At 60.7% G+C, this 19610-nt stretch overlaps 1 protein-coding gene across 2 annotated transcripts in view; it reads left to right on the top strand.

Moving 5' to 3' along the window:
- Window positions 1–663: 663 nt before the first annotated feature.
- The window catches only part of GNB1 (G protein subunit beta 1), a 48117-nt gene continuing 29170 nt past the window's right edge, over window positions 664–19610 (top strand). The window contains exon 1 of one of the 2 annotated variants that reach the window (XM_058674260.1): window positions 664–803. The gene's annotated coding sequence lies outside the window, so the exon portion shown is untranslated. The remainder of the gene's footprint in view (window positions 804–19610) is intronic. The other variant, XM_058674267.1, reaches the window with a different exon arrangement.

Here is a 19610-nt window from a genome sequence, read left to right as displayed (position 1 = left end):
GAACAACTACCCCCCCCCCCCACCCCCCGGCTTGGGATCTGGTCGTGGGCTGGGAGCGCTGGGCAGGAGTCCAGGATCATGGCCCTGGGGGCACCATGGCCAACAAGGGTTCCAGGCGTCCCTGGGGGATGCCAGAATGGTGACAGTGTGGGTCCTTGCATCCTGGGCATCCGGTCACTCCAGGGTATCCTGCACCGCGGGCTGGAGACATCTCCCAGGCCCACCCGGGGAAGCAGAGGGCACGCCCATCCTGGCCTCGCATGGGGGCCCCTGGGCCAGGACCCAGGCCCTCAGGCTGAGGCGGGGATGTGGGCCCTTCCAGCACACAGACGCGCCCACGGGTGCCAAGCATCCTGGCTCAAGCTCCTGGGGCTCCCTGCTCTGGCCTGCACGAGTGCAGGGGCAGGGGGTGCAACTAGGGCAGGGCCAAGCCGGACCAGTGGTCCGCCTGACCCGGCCGACCCGGCCGACCCGGCTTCCGCGGCCTCGTCTCGAGACGCGCGTGTCGCCCCTTCCCGGGGGATCCGACCTCAGGGCGCCCTCCACCAGGCTCACCCCGCCCCGGCCGGGGCCGCGCGGCTCCTTTAAGGCGCTCGCACCCGCCGCCGCGGGGCCGCGCGTGCGCGGTGACGCGGCGCGTGGGGTTTCCCGGGCTGCGGGCAGGGGCGCCGCGCCCATCCCGATGGCCGGAGGCGTCTGAGGGGCGGACGGCGGCGGGCGCGGGCGGGAGCCGGGCGGAGCGGCCGGAGCGAGCAGGCGCCGCGGAGCAGAGCGCCCGCAGCGCAGCCTGGAGCGGCGCGGAGGTGAGCGCGCCGGGACCCCGGTCGGGGCCCCCCGGAAAGCGGCGCGGCCCCAGGGGCGCGCTCCCCGCCCCCACCGCGCCGGCACCCCGGGCGCCCCGGGCACCCTGGGCACCCTGGGCCTCGGCGCCGCGCCCGGGCGCACAGGGCTCCGGCGCCCCGCGGGCCCAGCTCGGCGGGCTGCAGGGGCGCGCCCCGGCGGCAGCTCGGAGCGCGGCCGCGAGAACAAAGACGGGCGCGCCCCGGGGGCCGCGGCAGCCCCCCGTGCGCCCAGGCCCGGCCCCGGGCGCGGCCCGCCCTCGCACCCCGCCGCCCGAGGTCGGGGAGCCGGCCCCGCGCGGCCGAGGGGGGACCCCGCGGCGACCCCGGCCCGCGCGCGCGGCCAAGATGGCGACCCCGCGGCGCGGCCATTGTCGGCGGCCCGAGGGGCGCGCGCCGCCGTGGGCGGCGAGTGTGCGGGGCGCGCGTGGAAGGGAGGCCCCCGCGGCTGCGGAGCCGGCCCGGGTCCCCCCGGGAGGCCGGGGTGCCGGCTGCGCGCTCTTCCGGGGGGTGCGGGGCTCGGGGCCCACCCGGTGGCCGCACTGCGGGCGCTTCCGGTTCCCAGCCCTGCGGGTGCTGCTGGCTCTCCTTAGGGTGCGGGGCAGGCGGGACCCCCGCCCTGCTGGCCCCGCGCACAGCGCCCTGCCGGCGGCTCCCCGAGGGCCGGCCGCAGGGGCCCGGCGCTTCAGCAGCGCTGGGCTTATTTTCGAAGCTCGATGTTGGCACTTACAGTTTTTTATTGGATTGTTTCTCTCTGCTCAAGAGATTTGGCTCATGTCAGTCTGTAAATTGGATTAAATTCTCGCTGCCCGCCGGCTTTGGCTTTAGCGGGTGGATTGGTAATGGATCTTTCCCGTGTTCCCTGGCCTCACCATATGGCTGGGCCAGAGTCGGAGGCCGCCGTGCGGGAAGCTCCTGAGGCCGGGGGGCGCTGTTGGAGGGTTTCTAGCTTCTGCCTTCAGGTTTGTGTTTGTTGAGGAGCTGGTTGCAGGATGCTGGGTGTCCCAGTGAGGTGCCTGATCGGCTGGGATGGTCCTGGGGTGCTACAGTGAGGTGCTTGGTCACCATGGAGATGGTCCTGGGATGCCCCAATGAGGTGTTTGGTCAGCTGGGATGGTCCTGGGGTGCTACAGTGAGGTGCTTGGTCACCATGGAGATGGTCCTGGGGTGCCCCAGTGAGGTGCTTGGTCACCATGGAGATGGTCCTGGGGTGCCCCAATGAGGTGTTTGGTCAGCTGGGATGGTCCTGGGGTGCCCCAGTGAGGTGCTTGGTCACCATGGAGATGGTCCTGGGGTGTTATGGTGAGGTGCTTGGTTTAGTGAACATGAAGTGGCAGCTTGGGTTACTTTCCCGGGTCTCCACTTCCATGTCAGCTCCTGGCTGCTGACCCGATGATCTGGGAAGGCACTCTAGGGTGGGCTGCCAGTGGAGACCCCGATGGAGCTGCTGCACCTGCCCGGGGGCGATTGCTGTGTGGGGAGTGAACCACTGGATGGAAGAGCTGCCTGGCTCTGTCTCTGCATTTCCAATCAACCAATCAGTGTTTTGAAGCTGTTGAGTAAGGTGTGTGATGTAGCTGAAGCTTCCAGCCCTGTGGGCTCCCGTGGGCCCTGTGGGCTCCCGTGGGCTCCCGTGAGCTGGGCCTGAGCCGCCCCCTGGTGGGCCGGGTGCCCGTCCTGCTTTACACCTGTGCGTGCGGACTGGCGTGCTCCGGGCTGCCCCCCGAGCCTTCCCTGGAAGCTGATGGGAAGGCCAGGTGGAGGGAGCGCTTTTCCACGCCGTCCGCAAAGTGAGCCTGTGTTGGCACTGATGGAAGATCATTACGGTTACTCCAAGGAGGAGACTGGAGTTAATTCTGTAACCTATTGGAATGTTGAGGGCATTAGTTTTTCAAAAGAATTCTTGGAAAAGACTTAGTGATTTTTGTTGAAAAGACAGAGGTGCAGATCTCTGCTGGCTCACTGGCTGCCCTGGAGCCAAGAGTTCCTAGTTCTCCCGCGTGGGTGCAGAGGCCCAAGCATGCGGGCTGTCCCCTGCTGCTCCCCCGTGGGAATTCCTGCAGGGGTGGCCCAGTGCTGGCCCAGGCACAGAGCGAGAGACAGGTTGGCTCCCTCCCCAGGTGACGGCAGCAGCCAGGAGCCAGGGGCCCACCACCTGGGCTGGTCCCCCAGCATCCTCTAGAGCCACTTAGCACCAGGACTAAGTGATGTGGGTGCTGACCGCGACACCGTCCCTGCGTGACCAGCTTACGGGGGCACAGCCAAGGAAGCTTAAACGGTTCGGAAAGGGACTTGTTGGTGAGGTAGTGAGGCATCTGGAAGAGGAGAGGGTTGTTCTGGGTCACTCACCGTGTCTGCCGTGGACAGGAGCTGGAAGGCCAGGCTGGCCCTGGGTGAGTGGCAGCTGTGGCCCTGCCTCCGCGGGCCGTCCACTGCAGGCTGGCCCTGGGTGAGTGGCAGCTGTGGCCCTGCCTCTGCGGGCCGTCCACTGCGGGCTGGCCCTGGGTGAGTGGCAGCTGTGGCCCTGCCTCTGCGGGCCGTCCACTGCGGGCTGGCCCCTGGGTGGGGTGGCAGCTGTGGCCCTGCCTCCTCGCCCAAGCCGTCCACTGCAGGCTGGCCCTGGGTGAGTGGCAGCTGTGGCCCTGCCTCCGTGGGCTGTCCACTGCGGGCTGGCCCTGGGTGAGTGGCAGCTGTGACCCTGCCTCCGCGGGCTGTCCCTGGGTGAGTGGCAGCTGTGGCCCTGCCTCTGTGGGCTGTCCACTGTGGGCTGGCCCCTGTGGGTGAGTGGCAGCTGTGGCCCTGCCTCCGCGGGCTGTCCACTGCGGGCTGGCCCCTGTGGGTGAGTGGCAGCTGTGGCCCTGCCCCCATGGGCCGTCCACTGCGAGCTGGCCCCTGGGTGAGTGGCAGCTGTGGCCCTGCCTCCGCGGGCTGTCCACTGCGAGCTGGCCCCTGTGGGTGAGTGGCAGCTGTGGCCCTGCCTCCGCGGGCTGTCCACTGCGAGCTGGCCCCTGGGTGAGTTGCAGCTGTGGCCCTGCCTCCGTGGGCTGTCCACTGTGAGGCCAGCCCCTGTGGGTGAGTGGCAGCTGTGGCCCTGCCTCCGCGGGCTGTCCACTGCGGGCTGGCCCTGGGTGGGGTGGCAGCTGTGGCCCTGCCTCCGTGGGCTGTCCACTGCTAGCTGGCCCCTGTGGGTGAGTGGCAGCTGTGGCCCTGCCTCCGTGGGCTGTCCACTGTGAGGCCGGCCCCTGTGGGTGAGTGGCAGCTGTGGCCCTGCCTCCGTGGGCTGTCCACTGCGGGCTGGCCCTTCTTCATGAGACACTGCTGTAACAGGCAGCACCTCTGCTCGTGCCACCAAGCCAGCCCCGGCACAGAAATTTTAAAATAGTTCCTAAATTTTAGAAAAATAAATCTTTTTTTAAGTTTTATTTATTTGAATAGGAAAGGTAGATTTTACAGAGAGAGAGGAGAAAATCTTCTCTCTGCTGGTTCACTCCCTGAGTGGCTGCAACGGCCGGAGCTGAGCCGATCAGGAGCCAGGAGCTCTTCTAGGTCTCCCAGGCGGGTGCAGCGCTGCAAGGCTTTGGGCCATCCTCTGCTGCTTTCCCAGAAAAATTTTAAAAGTACGTTTATCGGGCCCGGTGTGATGGCCTAGCGGCTAAAGTCCTTGCCTTGAACATGCCGAGATCCCATATGGTCGACGGTTCTAATCCCGGCAGGTCCATTTTCCATCCAGCTCCCTGCCTGTGGCCTGGGAAAGCAGTTTAGGACAACTCAATGCTATGGGACCCTGCACCCATGTGGGAGACTCAGAGGAGGCTCCTGGCTCCTGGCTTCGGATCGACTCAGCTCCTACCGTTGTGGCCACTTGGGGAGTGAATAGTTGGATGGAGGATCGTCCCCCCGTCTCTCGTCCTCTCTGTGTACCTGACTTTCCAATAAAAAATTTAAAAAAAAATCTTAAAAAATATCTTAATTTACTTATTTCAAAGGCAAAGGTAACGGATTGGCTGACATTGGTGGGGCTGGGCCGTGCCGAAGCTGCGTCTGGTCCCCCTGGGTGCTGGGCCCCGGGCTCCGGTGCTGTGCTCTGCTTCCCACGCCCCACGGGCAGAGCTGGGCGACTGTGAAGTGGCCGGCGCCCATGTGGGGTGCTGCAGCCGGTCCCCACGCTTTGTGAGACACTCGGGGCTGGCTGGGCTGCAAGTCGGCTCCTGGACAGTGCGGGCTGTGCGTGGGCTCAGTGGGGTGGACAGGCTCCCGGGGCCTGCAGGGAGTGTCTGGGTAGTTGGAGGATGCTGCTGGGCAGGTGGCTTTCAGGAGGCCAGCGGCCTTGGCCTGGCCTGGCCTGGAGCCGGACCACGCCCCCTTGGGGCATCTTTGTTCCTTTGTGCCCCTGGAAGTTTGTGTTTTTTCAGAGAAATTCCTTTCTTTTCCTGGCGCTGGCGCTGTTAAGTTTTTCCTGATTTTTGTGTCTTTGGTTTGCTGACTAGTGGCAGAGCCGGGAGACGCTTCTGGGGGGTGCTGTGTCTCCATTGTCCCCTCAGTACTTAGCTGTCAGTTAGGGACCCGCTGGGGCCCTCGTGGCAGGTGCAGGCCTGGGCTGCCGTGCTGTGTGCACCCTGGTCTGCTGCTGGCAAAGCCTGGCGGCGTGAGCGCCAGCAGGAGTCTGCCCTGGAGTTTGAAACGCCCAGGCTGGAGCAGGAGGGCAGGGTGATGGCAAGGGACAGTCTGCCACCCCTTCGGCTGCCATGCCCTGGGTGCCGGGTGCTGTTCATGGGGACGGGGCTGACACGGGAGCCAAGCTCTGCGGAGGATGGCACTGGGGCCTGCCCGGGAGGCTGTGGTGGTGAGAGGGGTACAGGGCGGGGTTGAGACGGCTGTGGGCTTCTGCCCCGGGGTTCTGTTGTAGTGGTATCGGGGTGCACACAGCGATTCTCATGTGCTCTGTCCCCCTGCTGCCAGGTGTGCTCCTGTTGGGCACCGGCTCTGCTGTGCCCATCTCTCTCCTCCATCTTGCTCTGTCTGCCCAGCCGAGGCGGGGAACAGGGCGGGGCGCCTCCATGTGTGGGACCGAGGGCCCCTCGAGCCCAGCGCGGCGAGGCCTGCTGCCCCACTACCCGGCTGGCTACCTGCTGTGCGCCCCGGGACTCCCATCACCAAGCCCTGGCTGTGCAGGCATTTGTGGAGGGGCCGAGTGGATGGAAGAGTCTCAAGCTCTCTGTCACGGCCTTTCTGGTAGATGAAAATAAATCAGGTAACTTTTTAAAAAAATATTTATTTATTTATTTATTTCTATGGAAATTCAGACATACAGAGAGGAAGATGGTCCATCCACTGACTCACTCCCCAGCTGACTGCAGCAGCCAGGAGCCTCTTCAGGGTCCCCCATGTGGGTGCAGGGTCCCAAGGCTTTGGGCGTCCTCAACTGCTTTCCCAGGCCACAAGCAGGGAGCTGGATGGGAAGCGGGATTAGAACTGGCGCCCATATGGGATCCCAGCATGTTCAAGGCAAGGACTTTTGCTGCTAGGCTACTGCACCAGGCCCCACGTTTTTTGCTTTTAAAAGGGTGGCTGCAGAGTTGTGGCTGTTTGCAGGTTTGTCTCAGAGGGGTCGAGCAGATACTTAGGGAAAATGGCTGGCACTTAGCTGGAGTTGCCAGGTGGGAGTGTTCAAACAAACAGTAGGATATTGGAAACGTGGTTACGCTCACAGAGCATGGCAGACTTAGCAGGTCAGCCAGGCGCAGCAGCTTTGTGTCCCGGGCCACGCTGGCCACTCAAGGAGCTTCGGCTTAATGTTAACATCCACATTTATTTGTGATACAGTTTTTCTCAAGACCAGTCTGGAAAAGACTGGATTTTTCTTTGACTTCAGCGGGAACTGTGTGTGGCAGAAGCCTGAACGTGGCGGGAACATGCATGACAGGAGCCCTGTGTGTGTGAGCCCTGTGTGTGTGAGGCAGCCCTGTGTGTGTGAGGGAGCCCTGTGTGTGAGGGAGCCCTGTGTGTGTGAGCCCTGTGTGTGTGAGGGAGCCCTGTGTGTGTGAGGGAGCCCTGTGTGTGTGTGTGAGCCCTGTGTGTGTGAGCCCTGTGTGTGTGAGGGAGCCCTGTGTGTGTGAGGGAGCCCTGTGTGTGTGAGGGAGCCCTGTGTGTGTGAGGCAGCCCTGTGTGTGTGAGCCCTGTGTGTGTGAGGCAGCCCTGTGTGTGTGAGGGAGCCCTGTGTGTGTGTGTGAGCCCTGTGTGTGTGTGAGCCCTGTGTGTGTGAGGGAGCCCTGTGTGTGTGTGTGAGCCCTGTGTGTGTGAGCCCTGTGTGTGTGAGGGAGCCCTGTGTGTGTGAGGGAGCCCTGTGTGTGTGAGGCAGCCCTGTGTGTGTGAGGCAGCCCTGTGTGTGTGAGCCCTGTGTGTGTGAGGCAGCCCTGTGTGTGTGAGGGAGCCCTGTGTGTGTGAGCCCTGTGTGTGTGAGGGAGCCCTGTGTGTGTGAGGGAGCCCTGTGTGTGTGAGGCAGCCCTGTGTGTGTGAGGCAGCCCTGTGTGTGTGAGCCCTGTGTGTGTGAGGCAGCCCTGTGTGTGTGAGGGAGCCCTGTGTGTGTGTGTGAGCCCTGTGTGTGTGTGAGCCCTGTGTGTGTGAGGGAGCCCTGTGTGTGTGTGTGAGCCCTGTGTGTGTGAGGGAGCCCTGTGTGTGTGAGGCAGCCCTGTGTGTGTGAGGGAGCCCTGTGTGTGTGAAGCAGCCCTGTGTGTGTGAGGCAGCCCTGTGTGTGTGAGCCCTGTGTGTGTGAGAGAGCCCTGTGTGTGTGAGCCCTGTGTGTGTGTGTGAGCCCTGTGTGTGTGAGGGAGCCCTGTGTGTGTGTGTGAGCCCTGTGTGTGAGGGAGCCCTGTGTGTGTGAGGGAGCCCTGTGTGTGTGAGGGAGCCCTGTGTGTGTGAGGGAGCCCTGTGTGTGTGAGGCAGCCCTGTGTGTGTGAGGCAGCCCTGTGTGTGTGTGTGAGCCCTGTGTGTGTGAGCCCTGTGTGTGTGAGGGAGCCCTGTGTGTGTGAGGCAGCCCTGTGTGTGTGAGGGAGCCCTGTGTGTGTGAGCCCTGTGTGTGTGAGGGAGCCCTGTGTGTGTGTGTGAGCCCTGTGTGTGTGAGCCCTTTGTGTGTGAGGGAGCCCTGTGTGTGTGTGTGAGCCCTGTGTGTGTGAGGGAGCCCTGTGTGTGTGAGGGAGCCCTGTGTGTGTGAGGGAGCCCTGTGTGTGTGAAGCAGCCCTGTGTGTGTGAGGCAGCCCTGTGTGTGTGAGAGAGCCCTGTGTGTGTGAGCCCTGTGTGTGTGTGTGAGCCCTGTGTGTGTGAGGGAGCCCTGTGTGTGTGTGTGTGTGAGCCCTGTGTGTGAGGGAGCCCTGTGTGTGTGAGCCCTGTGTGTGTGAGGGAGCCCTGTGTGTGTGAGAGAGCCCTGTGTGTGTGAGGGAGCCCTGTGTGTGTGAGGCAGCCCTGTGTGTGTGTGTGAGCCCTGTGTGTGTGAGGGAGCCCTGTGTGTGTGAGCCCTGTGTGTGTGAGGCAGCCCTGTGTGTGTGAGGGAGCCCTGTGTGTGTGTGTGAGCCCTGTGTGTGTGAGAGAGCCCTGTGTGTGTGAGGGAGCCCTGTGTGTGTGAGGCAGCCCTGTGTGTGTGAGGCAGCCCTGTTGCAGGGTGCAGCTTCTGCTGCCGTGCATGCTGGCCTACTTGTCCCGTCCTGGAGCTTGGCGAAGTGCAGTGCTGGGCGGCGCCTCCCACTGTGAGGCGTTGTAGGTGTTTAAAATCTCCGTATTTGCAAGGCAGCTGCAGGGAGAGGGAGGCGGAGTCCAGGGACTACTCCCACTGGGGCACTCCCACGTGACTACCACGGCCTGGGCTCCACCAGGAGCTTTCTCTGGGTTTCCCATGGGTGCAGTGAGTCTCCCACGGGTGCAGGGGCCCAGGCACGTGGGCCACGCTCTGTTGCTCTCCCAGGTGCAGCAGCAGGGAGCCGGATGGGACTCGGGGCAGCACCATTGTCGCAGGTGGCGATTTTACTTGCTGTGCCACAATGTTGGCCCCTCGGGTGTGCTTTGGGGTTTTGTTTTGTTTTGTTTTGTCTTGTTTTGTTTTGTTTTCGAAAGGCAGATATAAAGTGACCGCAAAGGCCAGAACTGAGCCAATCTGAAGCCAGGAGCCCAGAGCCTCCTCCAGGTCTCCCATGTGGGTTCAAGGTCCCAAGGTCTGGGGCCGTCCTCGACTGCTTTCCCAGGCCACAGGCAGGGAAAGTGGATGGTAAGTGGTACTGCCAGGACGTGAGCCAGCGCCCACATGGATCCCGGCACATTCAAGGTTAGGACTTTAGCCACTAGGCTACTGTGCCGGGTCCAAACAAATATCTTCTAAATATTTATAAAATTATTTGAAAATAATGAGCCCATTACATTTAGAGAATATTATTTTTATAAAAAAATAACTAGGGAGACCCTGTGCAATAACAGCCATGTGGCCAAGTGCCACGCAGCTCCAGGACGAGGGCATGGGACTGTCCCGTAAGGCATCTTAAAAAAAAAAGACTTTTTACAAAAGATTTATTGTTTTTTAATTGAAAGACAAATTTACAGAGAGAATGAGAAAGATCTTCTGTCCAGTGATTCACTCCTCAAGTGGCTGCCGCGGCCAGAGCTGAGCTGATCTGAAGCCAGGAGCCAGAAGGCTCTTCTAGTCCCATGCAGGGGCAGGGTCCCAGGAACTTGGGCCGTCCTTGACTGCTCTCCCAGGCCGCAGGCAGGGAGCTGGGTGGGAAGTGGGGCGGCTGGCACTTGCCCCGCGCCGCCAGGTCACCGTGCTGCGTCACTTGCTGGTTTGTGGTTGAAGGTTCCCACACGTGGAGCCGTCTGTCTGCAGGCTCTTCCGCCGCCCTGAGTTCGGTAACTCCGGCCTCGCCCTGTCGGGGCTGGCAGCCTTTCCAGCCACTGTTCTGGATTCTCTCTGTGAACTGCAGCTTGCCAGCAGGCCGAGTGCTCTCCCTTCCCCAGGTCCCCCGCCGTCCATCCTGCCCTGCCCTTTGGGCTGTCCTTCCTGTTGTCTCTACTTGTGTCTGCTTGTGTTTTAACAGTAAGGAGCTGGAGGAGCATCTGGGGCCCTCGTTCGCCGAGGAACGCGTGCTGGGCCCTGCTGGCGGGCGCCCAGACAGCCATGGCACCTCGGGGCGCTCCCGGGGAGCCCTGAGGTCTGGGGTCCCAGCTTGGTGCGCAGTCCTGGCCGCTGCAGCACTTGGGGAGTGCACCGCACCAACAGGTTAAAGATTTCAGAGCGGTGGGTCGCGGGTGGCGTCCCGCATCCTGCGTCCCCAGGGGTGCTGGCTTGCATCTGGGCCTGTGGCCCCGCGGAGGGCGGGTAGTGGCTTTTCTCTAACTGCCTTTGGGGTCAGTGAGGAATCTGTAACAACAATGTGGTTAATGTTGTTGTACAAATTATGAATGGGAGCCCCAGGAGAATGCCGCTCCCGGGGAAGGAGCCCCGTGCCGTTCGTACCTTAGTGCTGTGTGTTGAGATACCCCGGCCAGAAACGGGGCCTTGGGGAGGGTGTGCTGCGCTGCAGAGCAGGCCCCTCCCCGAGCGTCAGGCCGCGGCCTGGGCCGCCATGCCACGTGGCTGTCAGAAGGGCACAACCCCGTGGAGCAGGTGTGGGAAGCGGGCTGAACCGCAGTGCGCAGCGCAGGCCCGTCCGTCTGCAGCTCGGGGGCCAGGTGTGCTGCTTCCCTCGAAGGTGTGTTTCTTAGGGCCGTTCATCCTTGTGCTCAGTCACCCTGCAGGCTGAGTGTGTGTGTGTGTGAGAGACAGCAAGCAGCTTACCTCGAACGTGAGCTGAGAGCCATATCCAGTCAGCCATGCTGAGAACAGTAAATGGTGTGCGAAGCGCTGACCTCGGTGTAGACGGCACTGACCTCGGTGGCTTTAGCTGGGCCCTGTTTTTGTGTTTTTTAAATTGAGAGCTAGGCTACACAGGTTTTCCCTCACGGGGCCACCCCTGCAGGCCTGTGACTCGGGGTGCCGCTGTGGGGCGCCCTAAGCCTGGCTGTGTGCTCCTGTGTTCTTACATTCCCTTCGTGGAGAAAGTTGCAGTTGCAGTTGAAGAAATTGCTACGAGAGCTTATGTGTGCAAGGTAGTGTTTTAGATGGATTCTGAATGTTTTTACAGAACCAACATATAGGCAAATAATTGGACTTTTTGAGGAAGTGGGGGTGGGCACGCGCCGTGAGCGGGGTGAGGCGGCCGAGGCCAGCGTGCTCTGTCTACTGCAGCCGCACGGCATCTTGGGCCCTGTGAGGTTGCCTGCTCTCTGCCCTGTTCCTGCCGCTGTTCGGGCCTTGTCCCTCCTCGGGCCCTCCCTGGGGACGGCCCCACTCCTGCCTCCTGCCTGTGACATGGGCGGTTCTGATCCCGGTGGCTGCACTTCAGAGCCCTCTTTGCTGTCGCGGAAAGCTGTGGGAGATGGTCAAGTGTTTGGGGCGCCGCCCCCACATGGCAGCTGCGCGGGGGGTCCCTGGCCCAGCCCTGGCCTGTGAGGCCGTGCTGGGACTCAGCCAGTGAATAGTAGATCTCTTCCCCCCCCCCCCCCCCCGTCGGTGGCTGCCTTTCAAATATATAAATATAGCGAATTATTTTGAGTAAATCTTTATTTCGTTTTTTAAAAGATTTATTTTCATTGCAAAGTCAGAGATACAGAGAGGAGGAGAGACAGAGAGGAAGATCTTCCATCCGATGATTCGCTCCCCAAGTGAGCATCAACAGCCAGTGCTGCGCCGATCCGAAGCCAGGAGCCAGGAACCTCCTCTGAGTCTCCCACACGGGTGCAGTGTCCCAAGGCTTTGGGCCGTCCTCGACTGCCTTCCCAGGCCACAAGCAGGGAGCTGGATGGGAAGTAGAGATGCCGGGATTAGAACTGACCCCCATATGGGATCCTAGCATGTGCAAGGCAAGGTCTTTAGCCATTAGGCTACTGCACTAGGCCCTAAATGAATCTTTAAAGAAAAAATGTGGGCTGGCACTGTGGTACAGCCCAAGGAAGTGGCAAGTGAAGCTGGCACCCCGTATGGGCACCTGTTAGTGTCCACTCCAGCCAATGGCCTGGGGAAGCAGTGGAGATGGAACCCTCTGGAAGAAGCTCCTGGCTTTGGGAGGAGCCCAGGCTGGTTGCTGTGGCTGTCTGTGTGAGTCAGCGAGTGGAGTTCTCTCTAGTGAATGCAGGATGGCTCCCCCCCCGCTCAGCCTCCCTCTCTGTCCAACTCTTGCATTTCAAAGGAATAAGTAAGTCAGGGCCTGGTGGAGCAGCTGTGCTCGGCTGCCGGGCTGGCTGTGGGTGCTCCAGGCTGCTGCTGCGAGGTGATGGGGCAGCCGCGGGCTACAGGTCTGCAGCAGCCGGGGCAGGTGAGCGGGAGACGGGGAGTCCGTTTTCTAGGATGGATTTGTTTCCTTGGCTGAGAGGCACGGAGCGGGCCTTGCGCTCGCTGGTTTCTGCCCCAGGAGCAGGAGTTTCAGCTGCCCCAGCTGCTGGAACACACGACGGAGCGGAGCACGAGTGGGAGGAGCCCTCGGCGGTGGCTCCAGCTGCTGTGCCAGCTTGCCAGCCCCCCAAGGGTAAGCTGTGCCTTCCCGTCCACCGTGAACTAACAGCTTCATAGAGAAGGATCTTCCGTCCTTTGGTTCATGCCCCAGATGGCCACAGCATCTGGAGCCAAGCTGATCTGGACCAGGAGCTTACTGTGGGTCCCCCACATGGGTGCAGAGTGCCAAGGTTTTGGGCCGTTTCACTGGTCTCCCAGGCCATAAGCAGGGAGCAGCCACGACGCAAACTGGCGCCCATGTGGGATGCTGGTGCTTGTAGGTGGAGGATTAGCCAGAAGAGCCATTGTCCTGGCCCCAAACTAAGCTTTCAAACAGCAATGTTGGGGTGGGCCCGGCGTGATAGCCTAATGGCCTCGTTGCGGCCACTTGAGGAGTGAACCAATGGATGGAAGATCTTCTCTGTCTCCTCCTTTTCTGTATATCTGACGTTGCAATGAAAATAAATCTTTAAAAAGAACAGCAGTGTTGGGGCGGTGAGGCAGCGGCTGAGCCCCGCCTGCCGGGAGGTCCCTTGGGTGTGCATGCTGGCCGTGCCCTTTCTGATGCGGCTCCCTGGTGCAGCCTGAGCAGGCAGCGGAGGGGCTCTGTGCCTGGGCCCGCACCGTGCCCATCCAGAGGAGGCTCCCGAATGCAGATCAGTGCAGCACTGGCCTTTGTGGCCTTGGGGAGTGAACCAGTGGGAGGAAGACCTTTTTTTCCTTGTCTTCTCTAACTCTGCTTTTCAAATGCATAAAAGAAATTGGAAAAAGGAACGTGGCAGTGTCTGCTCCCAGGCGTGGCTGCATCCCCGGCAGTTGAGCGTCTGCTGTGACTCGGGGTGGGCTTCCGGACACCTGCCTGAGAAGGCTTTTAATTTTGTTTTATAAATACTTTAAATTTAATTTTTGTAAACAATTGTTTTTTAAAAAAGACATATTTATTTTTATTGCAAAGTCAGAGATATAGAGGAGGGAGAGACAGAGAGGAAGATCTTCCATCCAATGATTCACTCCCCAAGTGAGCGCAACAGCCGCTGCTGCGCCGATCCGAAGCCAGGAACCTGGAACCTCTTCCGGGTCTCCATGCGGGTGCAGGGTCCCAGTGCTCTGGGCCGTCCTCGACTGCTTTCCCAGGCCACAAGCAGGGAGCTGGATAGGAAGTGGGGCTGCCAGGATTAGAACGGCGCCCACATAGGATCCCGGCATGTTCAAGGCGAGGAGTTTAGCCGCTAGGCCACCGCGCCGGGCCCTGTAAGCATCTATTCTATTTTGGAATCATGGCGAGATTGCGGGGAGACCTTCCCATGGAGTCACTGATGTCCATACACTCGGGTGTGCTGCCTTCCCAGGTGGGTCTGCTGGGAGTGGATCGGGGTCTAGCCAGGGTGCATGCCCCAATGCTGGCCCCTAATCACAGCTTTAAAATGTGTCCTGGTCGCCGTGGGACACGTGGTATAGTTGTGACATTTGGTGCTGTGGGACAATGCTGTCCTAATTTCAGGAAGTGCCGGTGAGCAAGTCTGCTTCCAGTGAGGGAGAGAGAAGGTCAGATTGAGAAGCTGGGCTTGATTGAGTGTGTGTACAGCGGGCAGCGTGGCCACTGTGTGTGTGTGTGTGTACAGCGGGCAGCGTGGCCACTGTGTGTGTGTGTGTGTACAGCGGGCAGCGTGGCCACTGTGTGTGTGTGTGTGTACAGCGGGCAGCGTGGCCACTGTGTGTGTGTGTGTGTACAGCGGGCAGCGTGGCCACTGTGTGTGTGTGTGTGTACAATGGGCAGCGTGGCCACTGTGTGTGTGTGTGTGTACGGCGGGCAGCGTGGCCACTGTGTGTGTGTGTGTACAGCGGGCAGCGTGGCCACTGTGTGTGTGTGTGTGTACAATGGGCAGCGTGGCCACTGTTTGTGTGTGTGTGTACAGCGGGCAGCGTGGCCACTGTGTGTGTGTGTACAGCGGGCAGCGTGGCCACTGTGTGTGTGTGTGTGTACAGCGGGCAGCGTGGCCACTGTGTGTGTGTGTGTGTACGGCGGGCAGCGTGGCCACTGTGTGTGTGTGTGTGTGTGTACGGCGGGCAGCGTGGCCACTGTGTGTGTGTGTGTGTACGGCGGGCAGCATGGCCACTGTGTGTGTGTGTACAGCGGGCAGCGTGGCCACTGTGTGTGTGTGTGTACGGCGGGCAGCGTGGCCACTGTGTGTGTGTGTGTGTGTACGGCGGGCAGCGTGGCCACTGTGTGTGTGTGTGTACGGCGGGCAGCGTGGCCACTGTGTGTGTGTGTGTACGGCGGGCAGCGTGGCCACTGTGTGTGTGTGTACGGCGGGCAGCGTGGCCACTGTGTGTGTGTGTACAGCGGGCAGCGTGGCCACTGTGTGTGTGTGTGTACGGCGGGCAGCGTGGCCACTGTGTGTGTGTGTGTGTGTGTGTACAGCGGGCAGCGTGGCCACTGTGTGTGTGTGTGTGTGTGTACGGCGGGCAGCGTGGCCACTGTGTGTGTGTGTGTATGTACAGCGGGCAGCGTGGCCACTGTGTGTGTGTGTGTGTGTGTGTGTACAGCGGGCAGCGTGGCCACTGTTTGTGTGTGTGTGTGTGTGTGTGTGTGTACAGCGGGTAGTGTGGTCGGCGTTAGCATGCCAGTCCCTTCATGTTGGATAGAAAGGCTGCAGGCAGTCATCAGCCCTCGTGAGCATGGGTTTGAATCCTGGCTGCTCCACTTGAACTCCAGCTCCCTGCTGCTGTGCCTGGGGCAGCAGTGGAGGACGACGCACACGCTGGGGCTCATCAGCCACAGGCAGGAGCCCCACGGAGGCTTGGGCAGGCTGTGGTCAGCAGCGACGGGCAGGAGCCCCACGGAGGCTTGGGCAGGCTGTGGTCAGCAGCCACGGGCAGGAGCCCCTTGGAGGCAGTGGTCGTTTGGGGGAATGTCCCTCTCCTGGTGTAACTTCCAAACAAATATGAAAAAGATTGAAAATTATAGCCGCACATTTTATGAGGTACAAAATGCTGGCCCTCCGAATACAGTGTGGAGTGACCAGATGTGTCACATTTGGAGATGTACCGTGTGGCGATGTGATGTGTGGTGCTCCACTCGTGGCTGTTGGTCAGGCCATGCTCCAGAGCTTGTGATGTCCATACCCTGTGTCTGGGTGCGCGTGGAGGGGTGTGTGTGTGTGTGTGTGTGTGTGTGTGTGCGTGGAGGTGTGTAGGTATGTGTGGAGGTGTGGGGTGTGCGTGGAGGTGTGTAAGTATGTGTGGAGGTGTGGAAGTGCATATGGAGGCGTGTGTGTGGTGTGTGGGTGCGCGTGGCGGTGTCGGCGTGTGGAGGTGGAGGTGTGGGCGTGTGCGTGTGGAGGTGTCTGGGTGTGCGTGGAGGTGTCTTTTTTAAGGAAAGATTGATTTGTTTTTATTGGAAAGGCAGATTTTACAGAGAGGAGAAACAGAAAACCCTCAGCTGCTTCTGTGCTGTGGCCTCAGTGCTCAGAGCTGAGCCCATAGGAAGCCAGGAGCCTCCTCCGGGCCTCCCCTGCAGGTGCGGGTACCCAAGGCTGTGTGCCATTCTCTGCTGTCTCCCAGACCACATGTAGGGAGCTGGATGGAAAGTGGAGCAGCCGGGACAAGTACCTGCGCTTGCGTGGCATGCCATGCTTGGAGGTGGAGGATTAGCCAGCTGAATGGTTGTGGCAGCTCTCCTTGTTTTCATTTTTGAGCGAGCGTGGGTGTAATTTGAAGCATGATGAGCAAGTCATGTAAGGCACGCGTGTGCGCCCTGCCTTATGTGCCAGGATGGCAGGTGTCATAGTTGTGCTGGGATCCTGTCGGATGAGCCGCTGCCGCCCGGGGCCTGGAGGCCCAGCTTTGTTTGATTCTTGCCTTTGGCATTTGGGGGCGTGCCAGCAGCGTGGTTGGGGAAGAAGCCCCACTTCAGGGCTCTCTAGGCTGGCTTGTGGGATTAGGTCTCTGGCAGAGCGGCTGAGCAGTATCCTGGTGTGTGTTTCTGGCATGGCCGGTGCTCATGGCCAGGTCCAGTTCTCACCTCACCTCGTTACCGCTGGTGGCGGCCTTGCATTCTTGCAGGCGGCCTTGGGACCCCTCGTTCCTCCGGGCAGCAGGACAGGAGTGCCTGCCCAGGGGCACCGACCTTGGGGCTGGCAGCCTGAGTGCTGCTGACCAGGGACTTGGTGGCCCGTGAGAAGTAGCACCCTGTGGCCTTCCTGTTGTTGAGCTCCACCCTTCGACCTCAGGACGGCCCCGCATCCTGTGGTCTGTGATCCCAACCAGCACGTGCCACCTACCTGAACAACCTGCACCCCCTGGGTGACTCTGTGCCCTCATCGGGAGGGCGATAGTGCCTCCTGCTGCTGGAATCCGGAACCCAAGAGGCTGATCCTCCCTGTGACAGCTGTCCTTGTCCTCATGTCAGATCCCCCTCCTCCCTGTGACAGCTGTCCTTGTCCTCATGTCAGATCCCCCTCCTCCCTTTCCTCCTCCTCCCTGTGACAGCTGTCCTGGTCCTCTGTCTGATCCCCCTTCTCCACTGCTTCTGCCTTGAGGGAAGGTTCGGCGTGGTCTCTTGGGTATCAGGAAGAAATATGTAGAAGTCTTAATTTTTTTAAGATGTATTTTATATTTATTGGAAAGTCAGATATACAGAGAGAAGGAGAGAAAGAGAGAAAGATCTTCTGTCCGATGACTCATTCCCCAGGTGAGCTAAGCAGCATGTGCTGCACTGATCCGAAGCCAGGAGCCAGGAACTTCCAGGTCTCCTGCGTGGGTGCAAGGTCCCAAGGCTTTGGGTCGTCCTCTGCTCTCTCCCAGACCACAAGCAGGGAGCTGGATGGAAAGTGGATCCGCTGAAATTGAAACCAGTTCCAATAGGAGATCCCGGCACGTCAAGGCGAGGACTTTAGCCACTAGACCAGTGCACCAGGCCCTAGTTTTAATTTTTTTGTTATCATCTCCCATTAACCATTTACCAGAAGATCAAGGTCTAAGTGTCTGGCTCAGTGTTTGTTGTGTTTGCAGGCTTGACTGGGAAGTGAGTGGTGACTTTCTGATGTTGGAGAACAGCGCTTCAGAGCAGAACACGCTCCTGGCGCCTTCCTCACGTCCTTCGTGAGGCTGTTGTACCTGCTGCGTTTGAGTGGTTTTCATTTTAAGGACTGCCCACCTGTTGTCTGAGTTGACATCCTCGTGTGTCCCCAACTGCTCAGTGGGACTCGGCCACGCTCCCAGGTCGAAGCCGTAGGCAGATCCCACGCTTGCTGTAGGCTTCCTGGGAAGGTTGGCCTTGGCACCGGCCGCCAGGGCGTGCTCAGCGAGCCCAGGCCCCCACAGACCTGCATCCCCTGCTGGCTGCCCTGGGCCGTGGCGTCAGCTCTGGCTGGGATGACCCACCAGGAGCTGGGCCTGGGCTCCGGCTGCTGAAGCCAGGTCTGCTTTTCTGTCAGTAGAGAGCGTTTAGCTTGGAAAGCAGAGGGAGAGGGTAGATCCCTCACCCACTGGTGCTCCCCGTGTGCCCGCAAGGCGGGGCCGAGGCAGGGACTCCGCACAGGCCCGCTGTGGGTTGCGGGGCCAAGGCAGGGACTCTGCGCGGGCCTTTCTTGTGTTTCCATGTCCTGTTTTGGAAAGCGGAGTGGCCAGGGGCAGGGGAGTGGCAGAGCCCTCCGGTCAGCTGGCTCGTTCCCATGCTGGCCAAGGCGGTAAGCTTCCTGATGAGTGTTTAATGACTAGCAGTTCTTTGGAGAAGAAATTTATGGAAAATATTTACTTATTTTTATTTGAAAGTCAGAGTTGAGAGAAAGGCAGCGAGCAGGCTTCCATCTGCTGACTTACTCTGCCCGTGGCCACAGTGGCCGGAGCCGAGCCTTCCCTCAGGCTGGCTGCTCGCTGCGGGGCCTGGAGCGACGGCCGTGCTGCGGGCTTTGCAGGCGGGCAGGGCTTTGCAGGCGGGCAGGGCGCTGGCCGGCAGGTGGAGCGACGGCCGTGCTGTGGGCTTTGCAGGCGGGGCAGGGCACTGGCTGGCAGGTGGAGCGACGGCCGTGCTGTGGGCTTTGCAGGCGGGGCAGGGCGCTGGCTGGCAGGTGGAGCGCCAGCCCGTGAGCCTCGCATCCGTGGCACCTGCCCCAGGGATTACTTGGAAGGTTGATTTGGTTGGGGTCTCTCCTCCCTTGGAGCCCCTCCTGTCACTGTGACAAGGGTCCTCTTTATCCCTTTCCTAAATAGATCACGCTTTGCAGAAAACAAAGGCAGAATTGCAGTGAAAGGGGAAAAGGCTGAGATCTTCCTTTCACTCACTCACTCCCCAAGTGGCCGCAATGGCTGGAGGTGAGCCGACCTGAAGCCAGGAGCCAGGAGCCTCCTCCGGGTCTCCCAGGCAGGTGCAGGTCCCAAGGCTTTGCGCCGTCCTCGACTGCTTCCCCAGGCCACAAGCAGGGAGCTGGGTGGGAAGCGGAGCAGCTGGGACACAAATAGGCCCCCATATGGGATCCCGGCGCATTCAAGGTGAGGATTTAGCCATTGAACCGTTGCCAGGCTCCACTTTCCTAGCCTGTTATGTCACAACATTGGCCCCGTGCAGAAATTTGATTTCGCTTTAACACTTGCTTCATGCTTAGTTAGGAAAGAACGTCACAGGGCTGTTTACGTGCAACGAGTTACGCTGCCCCTCTGTGAGCCCTGGCTGAGGGCCGGGCCTCCCACTTCCGTGCCAGCTCTCTGTGGGTGTATGTGGGCAGCAGCGCCCCTGTCTAGTCTAGCCAGGTCCCAGTGGTGGCCGTGGTGACCATGTGAGTACACCAGCAGGGGCCGCTCACTCCAGCTCTGCCTTCCCAGTGCGCAAGTGGATCATCAGGGAAAGAAGGGTCTGGCTGAGGACAGGCGTTGACCTCTCGTGCAGTCCCGCCCTTGGAGGGACGTCCCGGGACTGCGATGTGGCAGGGGCATGTCTGCTTGCTACAGGAGAGCGTAGTGACCAGGCACCTGTCAGCGTCTCCGGGCCTTGGCCCTGCTCAGGTGTCCCCGCTAGCCTCTGGCTCGCTCTGATGACCATCCCATCTGTGCAGCCTTCTCTCCCAGGTTCATTTTGTGTTCGCATCTGCAAACGCTGGAGGCGTACTGCTCGGTCCGCTCTCCGCCCCAAAATTGAGCGTGCGCTGGAGAGCTGTCATTGTGTGAATCAGAGCGCAGCGCTGAGCCCGTGCTGGCTTGGCGAG

Source organism: Ochotona princeps, chromosome 2 (genome assembly GCF_030435755.1).
Source record: "Ochotona princeps isolate mOchPri1 chromosome 2, mOchPri1.hap1, whole genome shotgun sequence".
Taxonomy (NCBI): domain Eukaryota; kingdom Metazoa; phylum Chordata; class Mammalia; order Lagomorpha; family Ochotonidae; genus Ochotona; species Ochotona princeps.
This window is presented reverse-complemented; position numbering and strand designations above follow the sequence as displayed.